Here is a 9,756-nt window from a genome sequence, read left to right as displayed (position 1 = left end):
CGGCCTCAGCAACGTGGTTCGCCTTCAGAGCAGGCCGGGTCACGGCATCGACAGCCCACGCAGCTTGCCGAACGACCTTGACTCAGTCATCTGTGAGCCTGGTGAAGATCTGCTACCCTGAGGAGAGCAAGTTTTCTTCTGCTGCAACTAATTGGGGTCTGCGCAAGGAGGACACTGCCAGGAACCAATATGTTGCTGAAGCATCCAGCCAGCACAAAGAGTTTGTTTGCAACAAGTCTGGATTGCATATTAGTTCACATGAGCCCCACATGGCAGCAAGCCCAGATGGCCTGATTTCTTGTGCCTGCTGCCAAGATGATGTTTTAGAAATTAAGTGCCCATATTCAGCTGCTTGTGTAAATGACGTTGTGACCCAGAAAAGTGGCTGCTTAGAAGTTGCTGCTAGTGATAATACACTGAAGCTGAAACGACAACATGCTTACTACACGCAAATACAAATGCAGCTTTTTGTTTGCCAGCGCAGCTATTGCGACTTTTTTGTGTGGACACCAGCAGATAGTCATCTTGAAAGAATCTTCCTGGATGCCAGCTTGCAAGTGGTGTGCCTGCATAAAAACAAAAATGTTAAGATGCTGAATGTCATTAAAGAAAATATTCCCCTTGTATGAATAAGCCATTTTACTTGTGACAGTACTGTTCACAGCGCTCTGCTGCGCATTCAACATTGTAGTCAAGGGTCGCAGCACTCTGCTATCGGCCTTTTGGACCTCCTTTGGAGTCGCAGCCCTCTTGCAACGTCGCTGGTGCCTGAAATAAAATGTACCTCTCTGTAAAAATGTCTACTTTGTACTCATTAGCACTACTTGCATTGATGATTCCACCTCTGCAACTACTTGCTATTTGTCACAGTGCTGGCACCAGTTCTCACAATTTTGTATTCTCTTGGAAATTGAAACCAGCCTGCTCTCTGCAGACACAACTGTTCTCAAAACAATGCAAACAACTTGGAAGTATCTGATTGGAATGCATTACTTGATGACTATGTAACTTATACTACACAACTGCAGTCGGGAGTGCAATATAAAAGATAGCTGCTGTATCAACACCGTGTCCACCAGCACCTCTTAGGTCTCTGCTATTTTCAAAGTCTGGGTTTGTTGTGCGCTACCAGAAAAAGCACATACATACATACCTTTCTTCAGACCGAGTTGTTGACTTTGTGTCATACCCTAGGTGCAAGCTTGGCGCCCAGTCCGGATTCGTCAGATCCATTAAGTAGGATGGCTTGCCTGCAAGTATGAACGAGACTGCGTTTGCACAACAAAACAAATTCCTAGAAAACTGACGCATTTCTAACAAGAAGAGCCACTGGTTGCAGTGGCAAGAAGTCTAACCATTACTTGAAGCCAAAACTGCACGACAACCAGCTTTGACAGAAATCAGGACTACGACAGGCTTCGCTCGTCTCCAGAACAATTACGCCAGCATCATAAACACGAACAGGCATGATGTCCTAGCATTCGCTAATTTCTGGGGTTTTACATGCCAAGACCACTTTGAGGCACGTCGCAGTGGGGGACTCCGGATTGATTCTCACCACCTGGGGTTCTTTAACGTGCACCATACACGGGTGTTTTTGCGGTTCACCCCATCCTATCAAAATGCGGCCGCCGTGGCCGGGATTTCATACCGCGAACTCGCGCTTAGCTGCGCAACGCTCTAGCCGCTAAGCCACCACGGCGGGTGTCTTGGCATTTAGTGCAACTCAGTTTGAGTGAAAAGAAAAAAAAAGTGAACAGGAGAATGCGGTACAGTAGCCCAACCCTTCAAATTCGCGCGGCGTAATTTGTAGCAGAACGACAAATATGCACTCACCAGAAACGAAGTGCTCGCTGCAGACTTTGTAGTGGGTAGCGTCTGTGTTAATGTCACCCCGGTAGAGGCGACGAAACCATTCCGCTCGACGCTTCGTTGAGATCTCTGGCTGCACTGCCAACGAACAACATTCGGCACAGAAAAAAGCTAAGCTGCTTCATGTTCTCACCAGAGTCAGTTTTCCGCCGCGAATCGTTATTGCAACCGAACACAGCGCAACTAACCATGATTAAAATGATTGCCGAGGTCCTTGAGATTGCAATGCCTGCTGCTGCATGCACTTCAAAGCACCACGAAGCGAAAGCATTCCCCCAACGATATGACCCGGAAGCGGAAGGCTCGCCGCGCCGGCCTGAGCTTTTCCGGTCATGCTGCACGGAATCACAGTGTTGCTTACGCGTGAATGTCGCGCTGCAACGTGTGATCCCCCCCCCCCCCCCCCCCGACCAACATTTCTGGCTACGCCACAGGTCCGCACCGCAGGTCGCTTTCAAGATAGGGTTCGCGCGGCCGCGCCATACGCAGTAGCCGCCGGGGTAGAATCCCCCCCCCCCCTACTCCCTCCCCTCCCCGGTGCCTTGAGTGCGACGGAAGATGGTTCCGTCCCACTTTCCTCCCTAGCCACCATCGTCGGCTCACCGGCCTACGCTTTCGCTCGCACACAGGGCATACGGCGCGCGGGGACGATGTTATCACGAGACAAACCCGGTACATCCATATCACACACAGAAGTCGTGGCAACTGCCACAGGATGTCCACCCAGCGCGCCTCTGCCTACCCTCCTCCTCCCCGACGCTTCGTTCAACGCCACCTGGACTTTCCTCTAGGTGGCGTTGCTTTGCGGCGAGCTCTAGGGTGCTATTTTTTTTTTTTTTTTTTTTTTTGCGCTTCGATGCTTGGTATATAAGGTTTGCGACCCCCTGTGTGTGGAAGTTTTTCTTTTTCGCTGTTGTATTTTGGTTTACACGTCACGCCTCCTTTACCATAGCCAGCCACTCGCGCACGTCGGTTAGTTTCCCTTGCGTTGCGCGTGCTCTTCGTGTTCGTTGCAATTATTTGACGATATCTACGCGCAATTTTGCTTTTTTTGCCTTCAAAACTGTGTGCTGACAGGATTAAGCTGGTGTAAAGATAACTGCGATGTGAAAATAAGGTTTAGTTAGTGCTGTAGAGAAACATGTAACGTAACTTGTCTGTGTCAATCTTGCGTAGTACACACAAGAAACCAAACGATGCACAAAATACATTTACTTATAATGTCTAGTACAATCAATCATGAAAGAGATATGTACATGAAAAATTATATGTACTGTGTGGCGCTGAAGGTTATGTTGAAAGACGAGCTAAAAAAATTCGCAAGGTAGGCTCGACACACGATTCTGGATAGTGAGAGTTTTTTTTTAATTTATTCATTACATGGGGGGGGGGGGGGGGTTCAAGTGAGTACATCAACCTTATTACACACAATATAAATCGAAAACAAGAATGCAAACAAGAAAACGCAACCGCGGGTAATATTAATCCAGCCAGAATACATCAGCTACCATCGAATACGTCGCATCAGCCAAACACATCGATGGCGAGCACAGAACATTTTATAAATAACCATGAGAACACTGATAACTACATTGAAAAAATAAACAACACTGCATACATATCGCGTACAAAAACCGTAAATGAAACTAAGACAGTCAAATACAGATTAGCAATGTTTTTCACTTCGAAAATATAGTCCATGATGATGTAGGGCTGTTACTAACAGACGGCGCCCATCCTGTCGATTTCCCTCGTACTGATCCTCTTCAAAGTGTTTCTAAGTACAAGTAAAACAACAAAAGTGATTATTGATATGAAAAGTTGCCTTGTAAATACAGCTAGAGAACCCATTACAGTGCTTAAAAATAAATTTTCGCAGAAGTAATGCTGTATTACCTCGCTTCACACGTTTCGAAGAAATGCACAGGCTACAACAGACACCATGCCAGAAAGCGCCGAAACATTTTGGTCCCATGATGCCCCTTAACTCTACTACACCTGGGCATACCGTGCACAGGCATTTAAAGACCATCACAGTACCCACTACGATCGGGGATGAGCACGAATGACCATCGGCTTACGAGCACCACGCTACAAATATATTCGTTTAAAAAATAAGCTATATAACGTAACAACCTGAGATCCGCAAGATATCTGCTAAGAATAGAGAAAATCACAATGCTTCGCTTGCCACGTACACAACAACCGCTCTCCCCAGAAGAAGCACTGCGTTCTTTAGTCCCAAATAACCAGTAGCGAAAAAAGAAACTGAGGGGAAAAAAAGAAACAAGAGACACACGATGTGTGCTTCGATCCCGTGAAAAAGTAAAATAGGTGGTTTACATGACGATTTGTAGCTAATGTAAGGCTATTTCGCGGTGAAGCATTTTCGTCAGTTCTTAAAATAAGGGTACTACTCGCATAGACTGCGCTGATCAAAACGGCAAAAGCCTATGCGACGCGCGCTCGCAAACCACAGGCTACTCAGACAGCATCGGTGCAGTGCTTAGTTCGTGAGCGAACGTAGGTATGTACGTGAGCGAGGATCAGAGAATACTTTCTTATTTAAAGGAAAAACACGATGCGATAGTCTAAACTTTCTTGACACTTACCTCGCAAATGTAGGAGTTATCCGCTGCCTTCCAGTGATACCGCTTTACTTGGGCTTCCCATCTCTTCCTTCGCTCTGGGTCCCGGGGGAAGCGTAAACAACGAAGCCCTTTACGCGTCGATCCGGTGCACTTGGGAACACAACAGCCCGTCATGTCGACTCGGTGCACTTGACAAGCTTGTCATTCATGCGGCTGAACACTGTCCAGCAAGTAGAAGCGTCAGCGAAGCATCCGCGCGCACTGTGTCTCGAACTAAGCACCGGCACCAAGCACTCGCAACCGCTCGCTGTGACTCAAGATGGCGTCGCAGCGAGAAAGCGGCGACGCCATCTTTGAAAAGGGGTGATGGCCCCTAGTTTGACTTTCGGCAATGCGGTCCTGTGCATGAAATCAGAGGTTCGAGCAAGGTTGGAAGCTAAGCAGCGAGGGGTAGGTAGACTGGCTCTGGGAGCACACGGAAATACACCAAATCAGGGGGTACAGGGTGACATGGGATGGACGTCATTCGAGGGCAGGGAAGCCAGCAGCAAGATAGAATTTGAGGAGCGATTGAGAGAAACGGCAGGAAAGCGGTGGGCAAGGAGAGTTTTCAGTTATTTGTACATGAGGAATGTTGATACAAAATGGAGGAAGCTGACCAGAAAACTGTCAATCAAATATTTGGACTGCAGGAGGGGTGCAAACCAGGAAACAGCGGTTAAGAAAAAGGTTAAGGAAACAGAGAGGGGTCTGTGGAAAACGGGGATGCAGACGAAATCAGCACTGGGAACATACCGAACTTTCAAGCAAGAAATTGCCAAAGAAAATATCTACGATAATTCTAGGGGAAGCTCTTTGTTGTTTGAAGCCAGGACGGGAGTATTGCGGACTAAGATGTACCGAGTCAAGTACCAAGGTATAGACACGTTGTGCTGTGCGTGTGGAGAAGAAGAGGAAACGGCTGAATACCTCATACTATTCTGTAAAGGGCTTAACCCTACAGTGCAAGGCAACGGGGCTGATTTTTTTCAAAGCATTGGGGTTTAGGGACAGTGAAGGCAAAATAGACTTTAAGCGGGTAGAAGTAACCAAACAGAGGTTATCTGATTGGTGGATAAAATCAAGGCAGGGGTGAAATTTCACCCACCACAAAGTACAAATTATGTTAATAGTCATGGCTAGGTGGCGTATGCCACCGCCCGATTTAAAGGGTTCAGCCTCATCCATCCATCCGGCGGCGCGGGTGCGGTCAAAGGATGGCACCACCCTGAACGGCGGCGCTGGCATCGAGGCACCCTAGCGCGCTCTAGGGTGTCTCGATGCCCAGCTAGGGTGGCCAGCCACTCTAGCCCAGCGCCGCTTTCAGGGTGGGGACACCCACGCTTTTCGGCGCCATCTTGGTTCTTTCCAATACAGAGGCGCTGGGCGTGTGGCGGCTACAATTAACCATTAACCAGGAGGAAGATCTCCTCTTCCCCGGCCGACACCACCTTTCTGCACTTCGAGGCGTCGTGGAGTACCTTGACTCGTCAGGGCTCTCCGCACGCCTCTAAGGACATTTCTGCAAGCGGGAAGGCCTCACGGCCTCCCATCCCATCCCGGGCCTGACAGGCTCGGAACAACACCCCTGCAGACTCTGCAGCACTCTACGGCCTACCACCTCGGCCGATACGTGCCGCCTCAGCCTGCCGGTTTGCCCCGTCCAGCCATGGTGACGACTCCACACTACCCCTCTTTCTCTCCCACTTACCCCTCCCTGTTGGCGCTGAGCCGTGCTCCCTCAAGAGCTGCAGAAGATAGCGTCAACCTTTCCCTTTCCTCACGAACCACTTACCCCCCCAGAAAGAAAGGGCGGCGGGCGTGCTAAGGTCGAAACCCGCGCGATTTATATGCAGATTTTCTGCTTTACCGTCAGATAAACAGTTTGCTTTCATAAAGTGCCCGTTTCAAAAGAGGTTGTCCGACACTTTTCGCGTGTATCGCAACCTGAAGGTAGCACGATTTGTTTGCGAGGTTACCCCCTTTTTTTATTTACTCATTTCACTGGTAAACGACCCACACATATTACTGGAATTTTACACTTGATGAAATGTCAAGTTTGAAGCTCTTTCAATAGTAATCTTGCTTCTTAGGGTTTTCCCATCATATTTATGAAACTGGGAGAAAAATTAGGAGACGTCGCGTGAGTAGGCCTGCAGCAGTTCAGGTGCCTGCTGAAGAAGAAAAAGGCATTCAGAACAGTTTTCAACGCTCAAACACAATTTATTTACAAAAGTAAGCACTAATTAATCCACTTTATAAGCTCTCAGTGAGGTTATCTGGTTAAAAGTTGGTTGCCCTACTGCACGCTCGTACCTGCTACAGTCTTGCTAGCATGACACTCAGCTGCCTTTTCAGGTTAAGCCATCGCAGATAGATGCGGAGATGTGTGGAGAAAAATCGCTCAAGAAGTTTTCCAATCACATCTTTGTGCTGATAACATGGGTTTTCTGGCAAGGTTACATTCTTTCCAATAATTTCCTTCAGTGCTTTTAATGATGTTTCTCAGACAGCTCAGATCTTGAGCTTCATCAAAAAACTTGAGAACACCCTCACATTAAAAAACAAAGTCCAGAATTTGTCTGCTTGCATAAATTAAAATTTGCCGCCTTGGACATATTCATTTAGTTGAGCAAGGTGGTGTTCCTGTCCAGGTTCTTCAGCCGCTAGCATGTACATGCACACAGAGCAGTGTTTCACAGTGCGGATAATCGGCGTTAACAAAAAGCCTGCCAAGTGAGTGAGCACATCTTCCCCAAGAGAAGAAACTTTCCCTAAGTCGAGAATACTCGTAAAGTCGCTTCTCTCATCACTCTCTTCCGACTGAGTGATGCTTCGTGCTTGTTTAATTTTTGGTGAGAAAAAATCGACCAGGTAGGTACTGTCATCGATCGCGTATCCAGGAAACGAGTTTACAAGTGCCCCCATACTTCTAGCTGCAAAAAAGGTCAATTCACAAACGTCTAGAATAAACCTACGCCGTTGCAACAAGTCAAACACGGCGATCACACCATACTGCAGCCTTATAATCACTACAAAAGGCACGCCAACATATACAAGCAACTTCTCTGTGAAAATGAAAAGGATTAGAACGGGACATTATCCTTAACAAAATCATGATCCTCACTCGCATATCTTCGTTGTGTCCGTCGGTACCCAGCAGTCACGTTTTACTTGCGCTGCCCTTTTCTTCCTTGTTCAACGTCGCGGGGGTAACAAAATACCCGCGGCTCTTTTGCCGTCGATCCAGTGCACAGAGCGACAAAGCAGCCCGTCATGTTTCGTTAACAGGTACGAACATCACAAGGGAGTACACAAAACACGAGCTCTCGCACCACAACGCCACAACGCCACAAAGAAAGCAAATGAAGCGCTCGTCCGTTCAGCTCGACAGCCCGCGCGAAAGAACCAACATGGCGCCGAAAAGCCAGAGCGGCGGCGCGGGGCGGTTCAAAGGCTATCCGCACCCTGTAAGGCGGCGCTGGCATCGAGGTGCCATGAGGAATGTTGATACAAAATGGAGGAAGCTGACCAGAAAACTGTCAATCAAATATTTGGACTGCAGGAGGGGTGCAAACCAGGAAACAGCGGTTAAGAAAAAGGTTAAGGAAACAGAGAGGGGTCTGTGGAAAACAGGGATGCAGACGAAATCAGCACTGGGCACATACCGAACTTTCAAGCAAGAAATTGCCAAAGAAAATATCTACGATAATTCTAGGGGAAGCTCTTTGTTGTTTGAAGCCAGGACGGGAGTATTGCGGACTAAGATGTACCGAGTCAAGTACCAAGGTATAGACACGTTGTGCTGTGCGTGTGGAGAAGAAGAGGAAACGGCTGAACACCTCATACTTTTCTGTAAGTGGCTTAACCCTACAGTGCAAGGCAACGGGGCTGATTTTTTCAAAGCATTGGGGTTTAGGGACAGTGAAGGTAAAATAGACTTTAAGCGGGTAGAAATGACCAAGCAGAGGTTATCTGATTGGTGGATAAAATTAAGGCAGGGGTGAAATTTCACCCACCACAAAGTACAAATTATGTTAATGGTCATGGCTAGGTGGCGTATGCCACCGCCCGATTTAAAGGGTTCAGCCTCATCCATCCATCCATCCATCCTAGCGCGCTCAGTGCGCTCTTCCGTACTTTGCTCGGCGCGCGATTCTCTTCTCCACCGCCAAGTGCCTTCCTTCCAGGCGCCTTTCTCCTCCGGCGTTCGCTTCCTTCGCGGCTTCAAACATGGCTTCGGCGATTTCACAGGCGGGCCATGTACGCTTGCGCGTAATAACTGAGGAGCGGCCCTCACGTCATCGTTGTGAAGGAAGCCTCCGGGACGTCGGAAGTTGGCGTTACTCCGCCTTCTTGTCGTGACAGATTCTCTTCTCTTGTTTACTTTTATCGCCTTTGGCGCGCAACCACATTGGATTGCACCAACGTGCGCGCGCAGTAGTGATCCGACGAACGGATCCAATCACGGCCTACCGAGTCAAGGAAGGACCAAGTCATTTCGTCCGAGTATGGTCTATGGTGCTCTAGGGTTGAAAGGAGCTCACAATGAACTCCGTAAATCAGACCGCGAGGCCGGTCGGTCCCCGCTATTCTTGCCGGCAGTTGTGAAAATAAACCTGCATTCTTACTGCACTGCAAGAATGCACAGGCGATGACCGGCAGCATACTTAACGCACATAACGACTCATCGACCTATGGCTAGTCCACCTGCAGTTTAAGAGAACGTTTGAGGAGGAATCGTCTTGCTTTATTGAATAAGTTTAGGGCGGCCGCGCGCCACGGAGATGTGACGAGCCAAAGCGCGCCGACTAGGAGGCCAGAAGAGAGCGTCGTTACACGCTTAGATACACTGACTGCGACATGAGGTACATTAATGCGAAAGTATTTTATGGCTCACGAAGCGGAAAATCTGGCGGCGTGGCCGGAGATGTTACAAAAAGTCACGTGGTCAGAGACAGACCGCGCTGGTGGCCGGTCTTGAAACTGGATTTGACGAAGTGATGACCACACTCGAAATATTTCGTTTAATCGAGAAGTTCGTAAAATCGAGAAAGGGACTTCTTTGTCTTTCGCAATCTAAATAGTAACGTACCGACACCCAAAAGCTATACGCGGCATTGTATTTGCCGCTAACCTACGCCTGCGCGTGTAAAAGTCCGCTGTGCGGCCCGCAGTACCTGTGCGATGCAGGCCAGGTAGACGGTCACGTGAAGCTATGACAGGCTGCCGATATGCAAAGACGCGGGCGCGA

General features: G+C 48.5%; 1 long non-coding RNA gene across 1 annotated transcript; it reads right to left on the bottom strand.

Annotated features, from left to right (window-relative positions):
* Window positions 1–268: 268 nt before the first annotated feature.
* On the bottom strand, window positions 269–1,978 carry LOC125943805 (uncharacterized). Its single transcript, XR_007465904.1, has 3 exons — window positions 1,837–1,978; window positions 1,154–1,250; window positions 269–768 (listed from the first exon to the last, which is right to left on the bottom strand). It is a non-coding gene; the product is annotated as an uncharacterized LOC125943805 (long non-coding RNA).
* Window positions 1,979–9,756: the final 7,778 nt, after the last annotated feature.

This window comes from Dermacentor silvarum, chromosome 3 (genome assembly GCF_013339745.2).
Source record: "Dermacentor silvarum isolate Dsil-2018 chromosome 3, BIME_Dsil_1.4, whole genome shotgun sequence".
Taxonomy (NCBI): Eukaryota; Metazoa; Arthropoda; class Arachnida; order Ixodida; family Ixodidae; genus Dermacentor; species Dermacentor silvarum.
The sequence above is the reverse complement of the archived record's forward strand: the minus strand, read 5'-3'. Positions and strand labels throughout refer to the sequence as shown.